Genomic DNA, 21804 nt, shown 5'->3' on the forward strand with positions numbered 1-21804 from the left:
TGTCACTGGGTCCAAGAATCTGTGGAGACGTGTACAATTTGGGTATTTTCTTCTGAATTCTCTTCAGATTTGAAAATAAAATTGAGCACAGTGGGAATAGATTAAACTGCAGTTTCATCTATTCATCTAGACCTATTAGTATGCTGCACTGGTGGTTCTCGCTGACGTCGTGCGGGAGACCCGTTTTACAAGAATTAATAAAATCTTTATAGCGATAAAAAATAACATTTTATTGTAGATTAAAAATTTACAGTTACGGGCAAAATGGTTTAAGAAAAGGTTCTAGGGATGCGGCTGGTGGGAGCTTCACAGCTCCTGGAAGGTGCCGTTGTGGTGGTTGGGTGTGTTATGGTGGTGGTGTAGTAGTGGCTTACTGTCCAGCCAGAGCCTCGCCTGGACCAGCCCCTGACGCTGGAGTAGATGTAGAGCTTCCTGCTGGAGAGGCTGACGCAACACTACTTGCGCAACGCGTCAGAGCTGCGTGCGGTGCCGCCCATCCTTCGCGCGAACAGTAAAGTCAACGATCACGCAACTTGTCGCGTCAACGTGTATATAAAGGACCAGGAGGACCCTTGTGCCTCAAGGTTGAAGGACAAGGAGCTTCCAGCCCCACGGCGAGCTCATCTCAGAGGTATTCCAGATCCATTCCAGGAATGGAACACCTCCCGCTGCGGCCCGACGCCCATCAACTCTTCCTATTATCGCCACGCCACCGGCCAGGGCACCTTTCCCAGCAGGAAGTGTGTGACGTGCTCCTATGGCCCCGAAGGCCACGTGCTCCAGCTGCCCACAGCTCCAGATACCCTCAACAGCACTGACGCGGAGCTCGGCGCCTTCGTCAACAGCTGCGTCGCTGCGCCACTCCGTCTGTGGCTCCACCATTACATCGACAATCGCACAGAGTTCATCCTCAGTGATATGATCCTCGTCGACGCGCAGGAGCAGCAAATCCAGCGCTTCCAGTACGGCTTTGAGCTTCTGGTGCTGAGACTATGGTGGCCCCGCAGCGTCAGGCACACCCACAGCCCACAGCCGGCGCTGTGGGAGGGCGCTGCGTGGTGCTGTGGGGCACTGGCCCTGGCAGAGCTTGTCGCCTGCATCCTGGAAACGAAAGGAGGAGGGCGGTTCAATTTCCCTTCTCTAATGGTGCCGTCGGCCCTGGTGCAGCTAATCATGGCGGCGCTGTGGCTGCTGTTTTGTGTGGAGTTTGCCATCTCAGGTGCCCGCTGGAAGCAGCTGCTGGTGGACCTGACGAAGGAAGTTTCGAGCGGTGACAACCCTTCATTGGTCGTTTGGTAGCGCTACGAGGCGCACACGACGCACTTGGCCTTCTTGTAAATGATGGATACCTTCCAGGCGGTGAAGGAAGCGTTGACCACCCTTTATTTCCTGTGCACCAGCAGGGGCTACCTTCACGGCTTGTCCCGCGGGCTGCTGACCCAGGTCCCCGCCCTGGCCATGATGGTCGTCTGGCTCCTGGTGGTGGCCGTCATTGGCCAGCTCACCGTGGGCCACAGACACCAGGGCTTCAGCGACATCTGGACGGGAATGCGGACACTTTTCACACCCAGGAAGCTCTCGATAGGATACCTGAGGAACACAGAGGGCTTCTTTATCTTCGTGGCGGTGCTGTTCCTGACCATGTACCTGGTGGTGCCCATATGGTTGGGCATCAGTCTGGCTTACCTTCAGGTGTCCTGGGAGGGACGCCGGGGCAGGATCATACGCAGGACGCCACGCTGACCTAACACGACTCTCGATAATGACAACTCTTGCATGATTATTTTTTTCACAGTAACAGCATCACACCACAGACCTGTAAGAGGAATGGTGGTGGAAGGGGTGGTGGTGGAAGGGGTGGTGGTGGAAGGGGTGGTGGAAGATGGAGGAAGGGTTAAAGGATGATTCGAAAAGTTTATTAGCTTTATGCTGACCATATCGAGGAGAAAGGGAACATGACAAAGGTAAGGAGAAAGCATTTGAAAAGGTTTAGGATTTATAATAGGACAGAAGGAACTGCCCAACCATTTGGGCGGTCGGGGATTGATCGCCGACCTGCTCTACCGTTCAAAGTGGTTGGGCGGAAAGTGACTAAGCAGTTCCAAATTAGTAAGATGGTTTAGAGAACCGCCTTGCTACCACTGCTCGGTCTGCAAGGTTGGAAGACAAGAAGTAATTTACACAGACTCTTGTGTTGATAAACAGGTAAGCTGGTGTGGCAGGAAGTTAGGCTAATCTATAAGGGAAATCCGGTGGCGTTTTTTTTTTTTGCCATCCTTGGTTCCATGCGGGAAGTCAACGAAGCTTCCGACAGGCCCTCGACTCAAGTCGAGAGTTTGTCGGAGAATACAGTGACGTCTTGGTATAGTGTATGAAATAAATTTAACTGCGGTTCACTATGTCTAGTAGACGCCCTCCCGTATCTCTCTCAACTTTGCTTTCCCTCCCAGTAACCCTCCCTCCCTCCCAATAACCTCTCATTATTACTTGGGGACAGTTTGACAAGAGGCTTCAGATGTTACGCCCTCCCACTGTGTCCGCCTTACCTCGGTATTCTTCCTTTACACGACAAAAAGACGAGGCTTTACAAAAACGCTCAAGAGTTGCGTGTTCTTACAAAGCCTTAATACCAGCTTACATTCAAGGAGCATGTAGTCTAATTTTGCCAAGTGATTTCACTTGGCAAAACTGCCTGCATTCACCTGCAAGCAGTTTTCCGCCCACCTCGATCATTCACCTGCTTCTTCGCCTCGCCAGCTTTTGGTGTTGACATCTGAACGCTGTGTGTACACGTCTTCGTTCTTGTTAGCTTGTCCCCGGCGGCTGTACCCTAGTTTATCCTGGCTGGCTTGTCTTGGTCATGGCAGCATATAGAGGAGACTGGAGAAGTAGTACTGGCACTTGCGGGACAGCTTTAGTCGTCAACTTTAATTCAACGTTGCGTTAACACGACTGGTGTTGGGCCACTGAGGTATTGGTCATCGTTGTCTAGGCCAAGTCATGGACATAGTGGATGTGATCATGCCAAGCGTGTCCACCACTGGGTTATATCAGACACACTATGCTCCACTTAGCGGCGTGCCAACGCTGACACGTGTTTTTATATTTTACCTTTAGACTTGTAGGTTAAACGCTCAGTGTAGATGTTCCACATCGGAATAGAGAACGATGTGGAACGTTGACGGAAGGACTGGGTCACACAGGGCCAGGGGGAACAGTAGGGACATCTGTAACGTCATCCCAAAGCCGTATAGGAGGTACTAATAGCGTTTCGTCTCCTACGAATGAGCCGTATTGGTCTGTAGCGCATGGAAGCCTAGCCCTTTTGATTTAACTCTTCCTTTTGGGAAGCGTATTATAGCTTTTGTTCTGCGTGGGCGCCTGAGAGTTATAATATAGCTTTAAAAAAGACAACAGCCAGACTCACTTGCTAGAGATGATTTCGCGAATTAATAAACAAAATATTATTACTGCATCGAATTTGCCTCATTTAAAAATCTAAAAATGTATATTGTGGCGTGGCGAGCCTACAAGAGGCCTCAACTGAATGAGGTGGGTATTGAACGTTCTGGTGACGTTTGTGTAACGTAACAAGTTACGTCACTGTGTGTGTGTGTGTGTGTGTGTGTGTGTGTGTGTGTGTGTGTGTGTGTGTGTGTTTTCGTAAATTTAATTTACCTGCAAAAATATATGTAATTACAAGTTTTTCATATTATTAACATCTTTATTGACAATCAGTTACAAATTTGCCTAATCTGAGGATTTCGATTAAGCCTTATTAATTATAGTGTGGATAATGCTGGTATTCACTGTTTTTAGTTTTGCCTATAAGGAAAAAAATCCACAATTAAGGTGATTAAGATGGCGACGGGCAATAGCACTTCCGTGGCCCCAAGTTGCCTTGTACAGTGATCAATAAAACTATTAATGGCAGCGATCCAGGTGCAAGAAGAGCCATGCTGTGACTAATCTAGAACACGCTAATTAGAGACGCATCTTAATTTCTCATTCAAGAACAGTTAAGAAGTTTATCCATTCATAAGCATGTTTCTTGGGGCTCCATCGTCCGTTTCAAGACCTGCAGGCCCAGGTAACTACTTGCGAAACCTGTACATCTTTCCTCAATTAATGGTGGCTTTGTTTGTATGCATAAAACAGTTTACGAGTTTGCAAACTACAATCGAAGGTTTCCTGTGGCGTCAGTGTGCAGAATAACAAGGTATAGATGAGAAAATCAGTAGGAGCCATGCAGAGGGGGTTCGAACCGGCACTCTGGTTGCTTTCCATCACATTAACATTAACTACACCACAACATGGTCAAAAGCAATGCAACCGAATCCTCGAGTGTGCTTGGGGACAAAGCGTTGCGACCCTGACTTGGCTTGAATAGAAGCCTCAAGATCCCTAGAGGATTCAGTTCAATCCCAGGGAGCCGGGCGGCCGAGCGGACAGCACGCTGGACTTGTGATCCTGGGTTCGATCCCAGGCGCCGGCGAGAAACAATGGGCAGAGTTTCTTTCACCCTATGCCTTTGTTACCTAGCAGTAAAATAGGTACCTGGGTGTTAGTCAGCTGTCACGGGCTGCTTCCTGGGGGTGGAGGCCTGATCGAGGACCGGGCCGCGGGGACACTAAAGCCCCGAAATCATCTCAAGATAACCAGGTTGCATTGCTCTTTTGCCATGTCGTGGTGGTGTGGTCTAAGATGTCTGCTTGGCAGAGTACTCCAGAGTGTAGGATCCAATCCTCTTCATGGCTCCTAGAAATTTCTTCATTGACACATCACATTATGCAGCCGGCGTTTCCCCTCTGCATCGCCACACTGAGGCGCTGAAACAAAAAACTGGCAGCCCTTGGGTCTCTGGTGACGTCAATGAGCTTGGAGCCCAATTCCTTGAGAAATCCCAAGACACTCTTGCCCCAGGGGCCATGCGTCTCAGACGCTATGGGAACAAAGGTGTATTGACCTTCCAGTCGCCTGTATTTGACTGATTTTGCTGTTTCCCTGTGGTTGGCCGCCCAACCTGCTTGATCGGCACCGAAGTGTACGTAGATGTCAACCAGGGTGGATACACTGTGTGTGTGTGTGTGTGTGTGTGTGTGTGTGTGTGTGTGTGTGTGTGTGTGTGTGTGTGTGTGTGTGTGTGTGTGTACTCACCTAATTGTGCTTGCGGGGGTTGAGCTTTGGCTCTTTGGTCCTGTGTGTGTGTGTGTAATAATAATGTACTTTGCATCCTGATAAATTTTCGATTAGGATAATGCAGAAAAGCTTAGTTTCTTATGTAAAGCTTAAAACGTAAGGTCTTAAGCTCTTAGATGATAGCAGTTTTTCTTTGTTGACACGTTTAAACGAGCAACAGAATATCCAACTTTTGATATACTATAGATTAGCTGGATGCTAATTGGTTGGAAGGAATGTGTGGTGTATATCACTTGTTTGCCTTGGCAGCTGTGTTGTCAACTGGGCTCTTTAAATGGCCAGCCTGCCTCGTATACTCACCCACGTGTATGTTGGTATGTTTGCTCTCGTGTGTGTGTGTGTGTGTGTGTGTGTGTGTGTGTGTGTGTGTGTGTGTGTGTGTTCTAGGAGGTGGTTAATTAGACGTATATGTGTGTTCACACATAATTAAATGCATACATATGCTCACGTGATTCAACTCATCTCCTCGTGGTGTTTCCAGAGTTAGGTAAATAGAAAAGGCATCTTTCTCATTCATATATATAGTGTTGACCAACCCCCACACTAGAAAGTGAAGGGACGACGACGTTTCTGTCCGTCCTGGACCATTCTCGAGTCATTTCTGAATTACAATCGACTTGAGAATGGTCCAGGACGGACCGAAACGTCGTCGTCCCTTCACTTCCTAGTGTGTGGTTTGATAAACATATTTTAGCCACGTTATTGTGACTCCTCGTCCTCATATATATAATATTTTAAATAGAAAGCACATGTGCGCGGAAAATACTTCGCCAGACAGACTGGTTCCAGTACTTTGACCTTTTGGGATGTGCTTTACTATCTCAGTAAACATGAACCTGACCTCCAAGCCTAATCCAAACATGCCCACATGAATGGCCTTCGCTTTCGCTTTGATGTCCAAAGACCTTGGAAAGGATGTGGGAGGAAGAAGGATGGGGCGATGAAATTCTTGGAAGAGGATTTGGATGTGGAGAGAGCCTCATACCTTCCCCAGGCCTAAACCCCCAATATACCCAAATGGCCGGCCAGGTATCTACATCCATACGCAGTGAGCTTACTAACACTGTTAAAAACCAAGGTATGTTGAACGTAGGAAGAATTGATCATTAAACCAGAAGGGGGGCAAACAAGTGGCTGGTTAGTTCAATCACAAAAAGTGTAAGGTTATAAGGAAATAAAGATGGGGGGAAAGTGATGTTGTAAAGTGCTCGCCGGTAGTTTGGCCTCTAATGATTTTGTGTTAAATTTCTCGCAGCGTGTATCTCTTTGATCCCTTGATATAATTTCACTTGTATCTCCTTGATCCCTTGATATAATTTCACTTGTATCTCCTTGATCCCTTGATATAATTTCACTTGTATCTCCTTGATCCCTTGATATAATTTCACTTGTATCTCCTTGATCCCTTGATATAATTTCACTTGTATCTCCTTGATCCTGTTTAGTTCTTGTATTGACAACTTAACGAGTGTCTGGAGCCAGACTCTGGTTTTTGTTGGCGCTGGTCCACCCGTTCTCACACTTGCTTTAAGTCAATATTGGCATATTTAATAAGTGCATATGTGACTTACTAATTGATTGTGAATATTTTTGTTTACCTTGAAAAGCTTCATAGAAAACACCGACCTCACCTAACCTTCTTAGTATGTTAAGATAAACATCTTATTGCTTCTTAATTACAATTATTACTTAACCTATACCGTTGTTAGGTTAAGTAATAATTGTAAATAAAAGCAATACGATGCTTATCTTAACATACTAAGAAGGTTAGGTGAGGTCCGTGTTTTCTATGAAGCTTTTCAAAGGAAACAAAAATATTCAATCAATTAGTAAGTCACATATGCACTTATTAAATAAGCCAATATTGACCGTAAGCATGTGTGAGAACGGGTTGCAATGGTCCATTCGGCCGGCCGACCCCACAAAATTTAGCATCTGGGTAATTCGTGAAAACTTGAAATTTAGAAATATGTTCTGGTCTCTAAAATGCCAAGGTACAGTGGGAACTGTTGAAAGTATTTCAATCAGATGTTTAACTAGACTTGGAGTTATGAAGATACCAATTGCTACCACACTGATTGGAAAAATTAGATTGAAGTCACCAGCTTGTCCCAAACTCAGTAAAGCCTTCAGTTGGAACTACTAGATATGTATGGACAAAATGTGTCCCAATTTTCTTTTCTCTGCTAATAAGGACGGACTCCGACAGCGCTGAACTCCTTATTGGCTAACATTTAGATAAGGCATCTTTTGAGACAAATTGAACCGGCTTATTTCCAGACTAAACACTGGCCCAGACCAGGCGGTCGGGAGCTACATTGTGTGCAACGGAAGGCTTTCTACAGTTTTTTTCCGAGTTTATTTTCATTGCGTGCCGTGCATAATCCACAACCAATTTACCAGGCTTAGTAGAGGCAAGGGACGTCGACCTGACGCGAGTCCCTGGAATACCCAGCTGGCAGGTAACAGGATTGAAGAAATCCCGGGAAGGAAATCACGGTTGGATCCTGCCCAACCAAGACCCAGGGGCCAGATTCACGAAAGTACTTACGCAAGCACTTACGAACCTGTACATCTTTATTCAGTCTTTGGCGGCTTTGTTTACAATTATTTAACAGTTAATGAGCTCCGAAGCACCAGGAGACTGTTTGATTGGCAAGTTTTCATGCTTGTAAACTGTTTAATAAATGTAACCAAAGCCGTCAAAGATTGAGGAAAGATGTACACGTTCGTAAGTATTTGCGGAAGTGCTTTCGTGAATCTGGCCCCAGGTTCGTATACCAGCACATTAGACCGGAGAGACCACCATTAAAGGCTGAAAGGCAGCATTTGGCCTGAAACGTGAAGATGGAAAGTCTAGCCATAAAGGAAGGCTTGTAAGACGCCAGCACTAGACTAGTAACTCTGGGTCATCCATAAGGATGTATCCGGTGATTGGGATCCAGGTAACCTATCTTGAGGTTATCTTGAGATGATTTCGGGGCTTTAGTGTCCCCGCGGCCCGGTCCTCGACCAGGCCTCCACCCCCAGGAAGCAGCCCGTAGCAGCTGTCTAACTCCCAGGTACCTATTTACTGCTAGGTAACAGGGGCATTAGGGTGAAAGAAACTTTTTGCCCATTTGTCTCCGGGGGATCGAACCCGGAACCTCAGGACTACGAATCCGAAGCGCTGTCCACCCAGCTGTCAGGCGACCCTAACTCCCAGGGTGCCTAATAAATAAATAAACCTAACCAAGAGTGCCTAATACCCTTCGTTCTCTCAGCCTTCCCCTCCTGGGGAGGAGTGTACCAGGAGGTGAGACGGTAGGTGGTTACAGGAAGGAATACATCAACAACTTCTCCTATCAGCTTGTGTTTCAAAGACGAATCACGAGAAGTTAAATCACTTTCGTCACAATATCAGTGGTATCTGACAAATGATCAGTGATACCAGGCAACGCAGTAGCACCTGTTGATACGAGAATATTGCTCCAGATATGATCAACTCCACTGTGTAACAGAGGTGTCCTAGGTTTTCATAGGACTTACTAAACAGGGAAGTAGATCACGGGGTTCTCATCAATCTTCAATAGTTCAAGATTAGAATAGCTCATTATATAAAAATTCCAGTTTTCACTGTTAGCCGTGAAAAGTAAACCTTCAAATTAGTCAACAAATCTGTTGTACGGAAGACCTAACTCTAGTAGCATAACAATTAGAGGGTCCTTGGGTCTCCATCTTAATACTTTTACATGTGGATAATTCTATATGGAAAGTATATTCGTTATAAGACAGTTTGACTTTCTCATAATCCTCCGATTTTTCTTAAAGCTACAGCAGTTGTGTAGGAAGTAAGGAAGTGTGTATATTTTTAATGTGTTTTGTTATCCTGGTTTTGCAGAACCCTGTGTTTACTAGTTGTGTTTACTAGTTGTGTTTACTAGTTGTGTTTACTAGTTGTGTTTACTAGTTGTGTTTACTAGTTGTGTTTACTAGTTGTGTTTACTAGTTGTGTTTACTAGTTGTGTTTACTAGTTGTGTTTACTAGTTGTGTTTACTAGTTGTGTTTACTAGTTGTGTTTTTGCGGGGGTTGAGCTTTGCTCTTTCGGCCCGCCTCTCAACTGTCAATCAACTGTTTACTAACTATTTTTTTTTCCACACCACACACACACACACACACACACACACCCCAGGAAGCCCCGTGACAGCTGACTAACTCCCAGGTACCTATTTACTGCTAGGTAACAGGGGCACTTAGGGTGAAAGAAACTTTGCCCATTTGTTTCTGCCTCGTGCGGGAATCGAACCCGCGCCACAGAATTAAGAGTCCTGCGCGCTATCCACCAGGCTACGAGGCCCCCTGTGATATCGTAGTGGTGTAGCATTAACTGCAACAAATGTTAAATGTCTCCATCATGTAGTGGTAAGACACTCGCCTGGTGTTCCGCGAGAGCTTTGTCATGGGTTCGTATCCTGGCCGGGGAGGATTTACTGGGCGCAAATCCTTAACTGTAGCCTCTGTTTAACGCAACAGTAAAATGTGTACTTGGATGAAAAAACGATTCTTCGCGGCAGGGGATCGTATTCCAGGGACCATAGGATTAAGGACTTGCCCGAAACGCTACGCGTACTAGTGGCTCTACAAGAATGTAACAACTCTTGTATATATCTCAAAAAATGCGTTGTTCACTGCTCTTTTATGATAGAAAATGATCGTGTCTTCAGGAGCCTCATTGCCTCACTGTAACTAAGGATAGGCATCTGGGCGACTGTTATCTGGGAACAGTCATGCATGGTAACACCGGCAAGGTGACCAGGGTTAGATTATGAAACATATCCAGTGTTGGCCGTTATCTGGGCCTCGGTCATGCGGGATAACATAGCCAGCCAGTGTCAGGAGAGACACGGGAATTTTCCTCAAAGGGATATAACAACTTACGACAGGAAGTTGAGGATAATAAAAATGGGCCATAGATATTGAAGGGAATACAATACTTGTAAGTTTATACTGTCGTAACTGTGGGCCGGGGGTTAGGCCTGTGTGTAGGGGGGGGGGGGGAAAGGCTCTGCTCGAATTGTTGTTGTTGTTGTTGTTTTAGATTTAGCTACTCAGAACGAAGTGTCCATGTAGCACGGGCTAGGGTGATCCCGTAAACCACAGATTTAGGTAAATATTGTCCCATTAATATTACATCTCTTCCCCCCCCCCCTGCTTGCCTGCACAGGCAGGGGCCTCGTAGCCTGGTGGATAGCGCGCAGGACTCGTAATTCTGTGGCGCGGGTTCGATTCCCGCACGAGGCAGAAACAAATGGGCAAAGTTTCTTTCACCCTAAGTGCCCCTGTTACCTAGCGGTAAATAGGTACCTGGGAGTTAGTCAGCTGTCACGGGCTGCTTCCTGGGGTGTGTGTGTGGTGTGGGGGGAAAAAAAGTAGTTAGTAAACAGTTGATTGACAGTTGAGAGGCGGGCCGAAAAAGCAAAGCTCAACCCCCGTAAAAACACAACTAGTAAACACAGCCTGCCTGCCTCCCTGCTTGCCTCCCTGCCTGCCTGCCTCCCTGCCTCCCTGCCTCCCTGCCTGCCAGCCTGCCTCCCTCCCTGCCAGCCTGCACAGCCTCCCTGCCTGCCTGTCCCCGCCAGCTGTGAGAGTATTGATCACCTTCGCAGATGCACCCGGTGCCCCCAAACACTCCCCCATGACTGATCTAAGCGCGTCATGTGGCCGCCAAGGAACCATGTCAGAGCAACATCAACACCACTAAATCAACGTCGATTAAACGTCGAATCAAAGTCACTCTTGGATATTGGGCCTCACCACACACAGAGATCACACTAACGTGATGCATCAAATGAACAAACCAGTAAGTTCAGTAGAACTTCGGTTTCAACCCTTTTACCCTGTCGTAGCTCAGTCGATTAAGGCAGTGTCCGGGATGCTCCCGGACGCAGGTTCGAATCCTCGTCCCGGCCCTTGTGGATTTGTTCTTGGGCCCACCACTCGACCCGTCATCTCACCTAACATTATTTTCTCTACAGAATAGACCCATCCGTTACAAATGCTACGTTTTAGTTACCATTAAAGCACTGAAATATTGACGTTTTTCTGCATTGGTCTCGATAGGTTAGGTGGGTTGCTTGGGTTCGCAAGATTAGGCAAAACGTCTTATTTATGACGGTCTACTCCACTAGTATGATTATGGGCTCGCCATAGCCCGTGCTACATGGACACTTCGTCCAGAGTAGCTAAATCTTCAGTGAATCTAAATGCTTCAGTGAAGAACCAGCTCCGGTGAATCTTGAGGAGCTTAGTCTGATGTCCAAAAATTTCCTTGGAATTTTGAATAAGCATGTGAGACTGCAAGCAGCTGCGTCTAACAGCCTGGTTGATCAGACCAACAAGGAGACCGAGCTGTGGCGAGGATATTGATCCTGAGGACCACCTAAAGGTAACCTCAAGGTGTCTGAAGCACGATGTCAATATAGGCTTGCACTAGCCCACTGATCGAGGATTCGCCAGGCATTTACGAAGCTTGTACATCTTTTCCTCGGCGTTGGTGGCTTTGTTGACATTATTAAACAGCTGACGAAGCTTGGAAACTTCACAACCCCAAGGTTGTTATTGTTGTAAAGAACCTGGTAGGGCCTCGGAGCTCGTAAACAGCTTCGTAAATGTAAACAAAGCTGACATGATTGAGACGAGATGTACAGGTTTCGTCAGTGGTTGTGTAAATGCTTAATGAATCCTGGCCCAGGTGACTAAGATACTTGGTAAGGCACTTTCCAAGAAACTCGAGTTTGATACAACTTTTCAAGCTGAATTAGTTCTTTTGTACAGTTACCCATTTGACGCAGTCCGCCTTACACAGTTACCCATTTGACGCAGTCCGCCTTACACAGTTACCCATTTGACGCAGTCCGCCTTACACAGTTACCCATTTGACGCAGTCCTCCTTAGACAGTTACTCACTGACACAGGTCTGGTGTAAACAAATATAAATCGTGAATCTATCAAATGTGTATCTCAAGCTTTTGAAATATATTGGCTCCTACTACGTTGTTTGGGTGACTCAGACCTGTGTTCTATAGCCAAGTCACTGTTCACCAATGTCCCTTCTACAGTATATTTAGATCATATGTTAGGTTTAGACTCGTATATCCAACACCGTATATTCCCTTTGTTGTCATCTGTTCAGTAACTCTTGTACCCTCTCGTTACTCTGTGCCTCTCATGTGTAAGCTACTTGCCTCGCTCCTGTGCCAGGTAAGCTACGGGCTCACCATAGCCCGTGCTACTTGGAACTTGTTCCGAGTAGCTCAATCTATAATTACTACTACTACTCATGCGGGTGTGACTTGTTTATTAAAACACTTAACTCGGCAGAAAAGCTGGTTTTAAGGTTCCCGATAGTCATCAGGTGTTTGAAGAGATGTGAGCCTTCTCCAGTATGTGTTCCCCTGGCGGTGATTTTCCTGGTGCAGCAGCTTCTTGTTGTTTTTTAAAATTCGCTACCTGGAACAAAAAGTTCCAAGTAGCACGGTCTATGGTGAGCCCAGAGTGGACTTGTTGCAGCAGCGACGTCTGATGTGTGTGTGTGTGTATACACGGCTGCTTGGTTAAACTTGTTGGATATGTAGGGTGTATTATGCCTAGGATAATTAGGTTAGGCTTTATTTTTAACATACAAAACCTTTTCCTATTTGTCCAAATTCAGTAGTACCAACTTCTACTTTTTGTCTATTAGTCATTATATGCACGATGCTTCACGTAGTTACTAACACGCATCACCTAAACAGGAGGATGGTCAGTAATACAAACTTAAGAATTGTTGACGCAACAAAACAGGACAAAACTGGCTTCATAAGGTTACAATAGGCTGCGTTAAGTTATATATTTGTCACACACAATTGGTGCAGAGTTTGAGCAAGCGAGCGAGCGAGGAGTTGGAGAGCCAGGCAAGATCTGAATATTGGGCGATTGTGTACATTATATATATACATGTCCTGTTGAAAGTAATTGAAGCCAATATTAGGTGGTTGGGACACTTGCGCACAAAGTGAATTTAAGAATTTAATGGTGTTGAGGATGTTGAACAGCTGGTAATGCCGCGTATTGTGTCAACCACAGACTTTGTAATGTATTTACAATGCAGACGAGGAGTCACAATAACGTGGCTGAAGTATGTTGACCAAACTACACACTAGAAAGTGACGGGACGACGTCGTTTCGGTCCGTCCTGGACCATTCTCAAGTCGATTGTCTCATCAATGGCATTACTTGCGTACACCATAAGGATGAGGTGAAACAATTGACTTGACAATGGACGGACCGAAACGTCGTCGTCCCTTCACTTTCAAGTGTGTGGTTTAGTCAAAATGTGATATATATAGTAATAATGGCTTAGTGCTTTCTCAATTACCTTTTTCATTTCCACCACGAAGTTGTTATAACGTGCCTATGAATAATATTATACAGTAAACCTTGCTAAGATTATGGTTATATTTTATGACTAATAAAAACATTAAAGTTTGGCCTAATAGCATTTTGTGTAGTGTCACATGTCTGTTGAACATGCTTGCAGACTTGAGGTATGGTAGATGCGATGACTAGCGTGTCATATATGCTTGACAAGTTCTAGTTAATGCACACTTGATGAGATGGTGGTGTAGTCGTGCGAACCATGGTCAGGTTACCGTCAAGTTGACAGGTTGTTGTTGTTTTAAGATTCGCTACTTGGAGGAACAAGTTCCAAGTAGCACGGGGTATGGTGAGCCCGTTGTTGACTTACCTGGCACAGGAGCGGGGCTGTGGTCACGGAAGACATCTCCCGTCACGCAGGGTGCAGTCGCACCTCCACAGATCTCCAGTATCATCTATTGATACTGGAAATGGCTCAAATGGGCATCCACTTACGGGCTACTCATGCCCGTGCCACCTTTTGGGTGGCTTAACCTTCATCAATCAATCATCGAGGCTGTGGTGTTGAGAGATTGATTAAGTTGACCAGACCACACACTAGAAGGTGAAGAGACGACGACGTTTCGGTCCGCCCTGGACCATTCTCAAGTCGATTAACATACTTCAGCCACGTTATTGTGACTCACCGTCCGCTTGATTGAGTAAGATTAAGCCACGCAAGAGGTGACACGGGCATGAATAGCCCTAAGAGTTGAGAGGATCGACTTCCTCACTTACACATCAGGCAGTACCTAAAATCTCGGGATTATCTCCACACACTCACATTCATTCTCCGAAAACTAAATTGTTATTAAGAACCCCATTCCCATCTTGCAGGAGAAATGCTCTTGTTAATACTTTCAGGTACTGGATTCTTGTCACGGGAGACATCTCCCGTCACGCAGGGTGCAGTCGCACCTCCACAGATCTCCAGTATCAGCTCTTGATACTGGTAATGGCTCAAAAGGGGCCACCACTTACGGGCTATTCATGCCCGTGCCACCTTTTGGGTGGCTTAATCTTCATCAATCTGGATTCTTGTAAACTTTCAAGCTAAGCCATTCGCATTTGTTGAGTTGTTTACGTAACATCCCCGGAGCATGCAGTAGTGGTGGTGGTGTTAGATTTGCTACCTGGAAGAAAAAGTTTCAAGTAGCACGGGCTATGGTGAGCCCGTAGTAGAATGCAGTAGTGGTGGAGGGAAGGTTAGTGACATGGCGAGGCTGCCTACTGTAAGCGGTGACTCGCCTCGTACAATGGTTCAGGGGCTAGATTCACGAAGTTACGCAAACACTTACGAACCTGAACATCTTTTCTTAATCTTTGGTGGCTTTGTTTACAATTATTAAACAGTTAATGAGCTCCGAAGCACCAGGAAGCTGTGTTTATAACAATAACAACAGTTGATTGGCAAGTTTTCATGCTTGTAAACTGTTTAATAAACGTAACCAAAGCCGTCAAAGATTGAGGAAAGATGTACACGTTCGTAAGTACTTGCGTAACTGCTTCGTGAATCTGGTCCCAGGACGGGCCGAAGTCGTCAATTCTTCATTTTCAGATTTGTGGGTTAGGCGTCTTAAAGATGATTCTAGAGCTTGTTTTTCATATTTCATCTCGCCGTGTGTTAATAGGTTTGTTGACTGTTTATATTCGGTTTACAACGGCAATTAACGTAAACTGCCAGACGCATGTAACCTGACCTAAACAAAGCAGTAGTAACATCAAAGGGTCTGATGTCTTTACAGGCCCATAGCTTGATCCTTATGAGCCTCGTGTTCATCCTGAGGGCGGTGACAAATATTTTATCCATAAGGGCAATAAAGTTTAGTAATGATCGCGTTATGAACGTGGGGAGCCGGTCGGCCGAGCAGACAGCACGCGGGACTTGTGATCCTGGGTTCGATCCCAGGCGCCGGCGAGAAACAATGGGCAGAGTTTCTTTCACTCTATACCCCTGTTACCTAGCAGTAAAATAGGTACCTGGGTGTTAGTCGGCTGTCACGGGCTGCTTCCTGAGGGTGGAGGCCTGGTCGAGGACCGGGCCGCGGGGACACTAAAGCCCCGAAATCATCTCAAGATAACCTCCCCCATATCCCAAACAGAATTCAGTAGTCTTTATTTCCTGTCCCCCAATGTTCTCACAAGAGTAGACACTAAACTTTAATTTCCTTCCTGACTTATGCTGTAGATGGTGTGATATGAAGAGCGGGTATCGTCAGTGTGATGAACTAACTGCTAGTATTGCCTCAGCTTATTTTCTCAAGGAGGTGACCACGTGATCGCGCATCTATGCACGACGACTCGAGATTAAACAAACGTGTTTACTGCGAGTGTGTCGTTATATGTTAGTTTAAATTAAGTTTAAATTAAGCACTGCATCTTGATGATAAATATATATATATATATATATATATATTTATATCTAAGGCGCCCGTTATAATGAAGGGGGAGCGCTCCAGCGAGGTTAACAGTAGTCTGTTTTATTTTACCTCATTCTTATGGTGTACGCAAGTAACACTATGGATGAGGAGACTGTTAATCAACAACATGTTGATTTATGGATATAAAAGCATCTAGAGTCTCCTATTTTTAGCTAGGCTTCGTCGGTCTCGTTATGTAGGCCGCAGTCTTTATAAGCAGGTATGTTAGCAGTGCGGGTAAGAGGAGTTGAGTGACACGTGGTGGAGTGAGTGGTCACTGCTGGTCGGTTACTGCCACACCCCCAGCTACCATTGGACACTGCCGGCAGCACGTGATCACTAAATGTTAAATTTGGTACAGTACCATCCTGGTTCTGGCGGACGCGCTGCCAGACCTCAAACCCATTGAATTATACATCTAAACATTTCTCTTACTTTTCTGTTTATGCAAACGAATGTCTACTTATAGATATGATGAGTTAATAATCCTCATAAAGGCTAATTAAAACCGAAAAAGAAGATTAGTTGAAATAAAAATGCATTATTTGCCGTACGACAGTTTGGACCCAGTGACACTTACCGGAGTGAACGCGCCGGTTGCTGCGCAGTCGGCAAGGGAGATCGGGGAGTGGCGTGTGTGTGTGTCAAGACGCAGGGGGATTGTTTGCCTAGTGTAACTACCCAGTTTCACGGCGTCCGTGTATTTTATGACTACATCTGTCTTAATAAGTAAGTTCTAGTGCTAGAAGACACTTGATTTAAGGAGCTTGTGAATCATTTCGAGTGTTGAAACAATCTTTTTGAAGCCCTTTTTGAGTGAGTGAACCGAGAAGTTCGAGATAAATCATTAGATACTGAAATTGTATTTAGTTGAACGTGCGTAAGGAGGATTTTAGTAAATTATCGCCAGCCGTAGTATTGTGTACAGTGAGTGACCAAATGATTCGATTAGATGATAGTGTTATATCAGGTAAGGTTAATTACCCCAGGTGTGTCGACCTTCTGAATGAGGGGGTTCGACACCCGTGTCATTAGTATCCAGTAAGTCTTTATGGTAAATATCTGTACCGAGTTTAAAAGAAGTCGTAATTATCTTTGGATTTATTTTTGGCCCATACGTGGCAGTGTGTTTTGTAGTTAACAAAACCCGTCGATTGGCGCTCAAGTTAAGTTTATTATCCCTATTTCCACAAATGTGGGATTCCGTAAAGTTGTTATTTTGTCATTTTTGTATTTGTAAGCGCTGCTATAAAATTTCACTGCAAGCAAGGTTCCATAACATCTGCTTGATGGGGTTCTGGGAGTGGTTCTACTCCCCAAGCAAAGCCCGAGGCCAGGCTCGACTTGTGAGGTTGGTCCAACAGGCTGTTGCTTGGCCCACATATCCACTACAGCCTGGTTGGTCCGGCACTTCTTGAAGAAAGCTATGTTTTCTCTTGAAGATCTCCACAGTTATTCTGGCAATATTTCAATTTGTGTTACGGGACTACATCAATTTAAAGACCTAAGACATCAATTAATAGGCGTTTAATTTAAACATACGAACATAAGAGGAGAGGTAACTGCAGAAGGCCTACTGGCCCATACGATGCAGCTCCTATTTATACCCAACCAATCCCACTCATACATTCTCATAAACGTTTAAGATTACATTTCCTCTGTTCATTGATTCATTTCGTCACTCGTTTTAATTCGTAAATAAACAACGTTGCGAGATTTTGATCCCCTTTCATCAAATTTTAAATTTGATACATGTAGCAATAATGCAAAGACGAAATCCTGTAATTTCCCCCCATGCAATGCGTGTGGTGTTTTCTCCCAAGCCTTTAAACTCGTTAGTTTTGAACCTTACCACGTAAGCACTTACGGGCTCACCATAGCCCGTGCTACGTGGAACTTTTTGTTCTGAGTAGCTGAATCTTAAACATCCACAACAGAACCTTACTAAGGGTAGTAGTATTCACTTTAATGAGATTTTGGCTGATTATTCCATCATCCATATTACCAAACAAAACCTTAGCTAGGCCTACTATATTTTTAAATCTTAAATATATCTAGCCTTAGTCCACCTAAGTTTCATGCTGTGATAGTTCTAGCAATCTATTGATATTCCATATGGTAATATAGAATTCCTATATATGAAGATAATTATTATAGACATGTTTTCGGTGAAATTGTTTTCTGAGAAGTTGCATGGTAGCTTGGACACTAATTGGTCTGCTGGGATTTTGATTAACATGATGAGTGTAATTTAAATGGCCTGGCTAACGTGTGTGTGTGATATATATATATATATATATATATATATATATATATATATATATATATATATATATATATATATATATATATATATATATAAATAAGAGATAAAATGCGTGTGTAAATAATCTTTACTAGTTATATAATTCGAGAAAATCATTAAGGGGGAGAGGGAGGGAGGGAGGGAGGGAAAGTTGTAAATTGAACTTAATTTACGAACGAAATTTTCTGTAATGGAACGGTTAATTTACTATAAACTACGCCTGTGTAAATTGATAATTTTGTTTATATAGTAAGTTTTAATCTTATATCCCGGAAGCTGCTGCTGTTAAGACCTGGCTCCGCTGGCCGGCAGAGATGTCTTAAGTATGATTAAGGAGCTGGTGGCATTACTGGCAGAGACACTATGGATGGGTTGGGGGGAGTGGGGGGTTATAGGAGTTTGGAAGCCTCGCCATTGGAAGGGGGGGGGGGAAGATGAGTGGGTGGAGGGGGTTCTCACTTGACGATAGCCCCCCCCCCCACCACCCATGCCCCTACCGTGCCCACCGACTGGGTGGCGCCCTCTCGGCTGCTGCTGACAAGGGGCTCCAGTTGGGCATCGTACCGGCTATCTGGAACCTGGTGCAGAAGTGTGAGCCAGAAAGTGATGGTAGGGGGCTACTCTTGCCCTTTGGTTTGCTACCTGCTCTGATAATTGGCCCCCTCTGGTGTACTTCACACCGGTGCTCTGATTATGCATTAAGGTACTGTGACGATTGATTAAGATTAAGCCACCCAAGAGGTGGCACGGGCATGAATAGCCTGTAAGGTACTGTGACGTTAATTAAATAGCCTACTATGTAGTATCGTGTGATAGCCTGGCATCCACTGTTACTTCACGTATGGTTTCACTTTGAAAGTCAGTTGTTGTTATAGATTCAGCTACTCGGAACAAGTTCCAAGTAGCACGGGCTATGATGAGCCCGTAGTGGACTTACCTGGCACGGGAGCGGTGCTGTGTGCCGTTGAAAGTCAATGAGTGCTTAGATGTAGAGGGGGGGGAGGGTAGTGGGGTATAGGTAGAGTGGTGAAGCGTGTTGCCAGGCGAGTGGAGGGAGTAGGCTGGCTTGGGTGGCTCCCCTCCACTACAGGAAACGCGCCAGCAGTACGTGTACGTACACCTTGCCGATGGGCGACTGTTATTGTCGGGGGCGCCCAAGTTGCTTCCACGGGTAAACAGCTAGTGTAATGTTTTCTTCGTGGTTTGATCAGCGACGCAAATACTCGATGCTTACACAATACTCGATGCTATAAGAATTAACACCTAGAAAACGTGTTTTAAATGTCACGTCCCGGGTACTAACTAGTATAGGATGAACAACCCAGCGGGTTTTCTTCCTATTGGGGAGTGTTGTACATGCTGCTATGGCGGTGTGTCCACTCAAAAGATGAGTGGCGCTGCCCAATAAACTACCCCCTCGGGGCAAAATTTAAAAAAATTAAAATTTAGTAAAGGGGGGTACGGTTAAATCATGAACAAGTTTAGTATTTGACAGCAGGTTTTCTAATGATTTAAGGCAGTACATATACAAGTTACAGTATTTTTAAAGGATATAGGTTAGTATTGGATAAGGTCTGACTAGGCAATATAAAATGCATTCGAACAAGAATCTTAGAGTACTAATTGACCTGTATTTAGTACTCTTGAGTACTAAATATACTTAGTACTTAGTTTTCTCATCCACATAGTTTAAAGAAAGCCAAATCATATTTTTGTTCCCAACACTTGTGTACGTGACATTCCACATCCTGTGTTTAGCTTGGTCTGGCCTCGGCCAGCCTGCGTAGCTCTGCTTGCTTGACACCTGCTTGATGGGGTTCTGGGAGTTCTTCCCAAGCCCGGCCCGAGGCCAGGCTTGTGAGAGTTTGGTCCACTAGGCTGTTGTTTGGAGCGGCCCGCAGGCCCACATATCTACCACAGCCCGGTTGGTCCGGCACTTCTTGGAGAAAATGATCTAGTTTTCTCTTGATGTCCACGGTTGTTCCGGCAATATTTCTTATACTCAAGGAGGATGTTGAACAACCGTGGACCTCTGATGTTTATACAGTGTTCTCTGATTGTGCCTATGGCACCCCTGCTCTTCACTGGTTCTATTCTGCATTTTCTTCCATATCGTTCACTCTAGTACGTAGTTATGTAACTGTAGATTTGGGTCCTGGCCCTCCAGTATTTTCCATGTGTGTATTATTTGGTATCTCTCGTCTCCTTTTTAGTGAGTACATTTGGAGAGCTTTGAGACGATCCCAATAATTTAGGTGCTTTATCGCGCCTATGCGTACCGTATGTTCTCTATTCTCTCTATTTCAGCAATCTCTCCTGCTCTGAAGCCCAACCACTTGGGTTGGGCGGTAGAGCGACGGTCTCGCTTCATGCAGGTCGGCGTTCAATCCCTGACCGTCCAAGTGGTTGGGCACCATTCCTTCCCTCCCCCGACCCATCCCAATTCCTTATCCTGATCCCTTCCCAGTGCTATATAGTCGTAATGGCTTTCCCAACAATTCCCTTCCCTTCCCTTCTGCTCTAAAGAGGGAAGTGAGTACTGCGCAGTACTCAAAGACGGAACAGCACAAGTGATTTGAATAGTACAACCATTGTGATGGGATCCTTGGATTTGGAAGTTGTTGTAATCCATCCTATCCTGTTGCCTGTTCACTAGTTATTCCACAACGTACAAACTCTCACTTCCTAATTTTACTTGATGCGCACGAGCCCAAGCCTCCATTTAACCAATCGATGCATAGAAAAAGAGCATTTTTGAGCATCTTTTCATAGCATACGTACTATCGGGCAGCACTTCGTCTTTTCATCTAATATGAGGTTATGGTAACCCACATTATCATATGGCTACTACATGAGAATTTACAGCCAGTATACCTATGACAGATTTTTCGGTAGACTGGCAAATCTTGGACTCCTTAACGCTTCTTGCCATTTTTCTTTCGACAGTTCACCTGAATGGTAGTGAATGATGCGTATGTTTTGACATGGTGGGCATTGTCATGCCAGGAAGCTTGAGGGTGCGTGGGATAATGCAAATATTGCAACTGGCACAGTTGCAATATGCCTGGCCCAGGCATAGTCTATCAGGCATTTAACTTTACAGCTGTATGGCGAGTGAGAGTAGCGACGATTTTCTGGGAAGCCCCTAATTTAATTTTTGTTCCAAAATATTATAACTCCACATGATTTACTATTTTATTGAATTGTCTGTACTGTAAAAGTGAAAATGCTCACTTTTTTATGCTTTATGCTGTGTAGAAGTGCAAATTTATTGGATAAGGATACTTTTTTTTTATTCTTGCATAAATGAATTAGCTTTTATCACAGGCCTGTTGGTCTAATGTTATGCTTTTCTAGATGATGATTAGATTGGTTACCATATTTGGAGTGCCAAGTTGACTTTAGTCACATCTTTATGTATTGGGACATTTTAGGCTAGACCAGG

General features: G+C 45.0%; 1 protein-coding gene across 3 annotated transcripts in view; it reads left to right on the plus strand.

Moving 5' to 3' along the window:
* Window positions 1–21804, plus strand: part of LOC123747074 (protein phosphatase 1 regulatory subunit 3B) — a 131371-nt gene that overhangs the window by 97987 nt on the left and 11580 nt on the right. The window contains exon 1 of one of the 3 annotated variants that reach the window (XM_045729071.2): window positions 16625–16783. The exons of 1 other annotated variant lie outside the window; for it this stretch is intronic. The gene's annotated coding sequence lies outside the window, so the exon portion shown is untranslated. Of the gene's footprint in view, window positions 1–16624; window positions 16784–18927; window positions 19063–21804 lie in introns of those variants that run through there. One more of the 3 variants, XM_069317365.1, reaches the window with a different exon arrangement.

Source organism: Procambarus clarkii, chromosome 87 (assembly GCF_040958095.1).
Source record: "Procambarus clarkii isolate CNS0578487 chromosome 87, FALCON_Pclarkii_2.0, whole genome shotgun sequence".
NCBI lineage: Eukaryota > Metazoa > Arthropoda > Malacostraca > Decapoda > Cambaridae > Procambarus > Procambarus clarkii.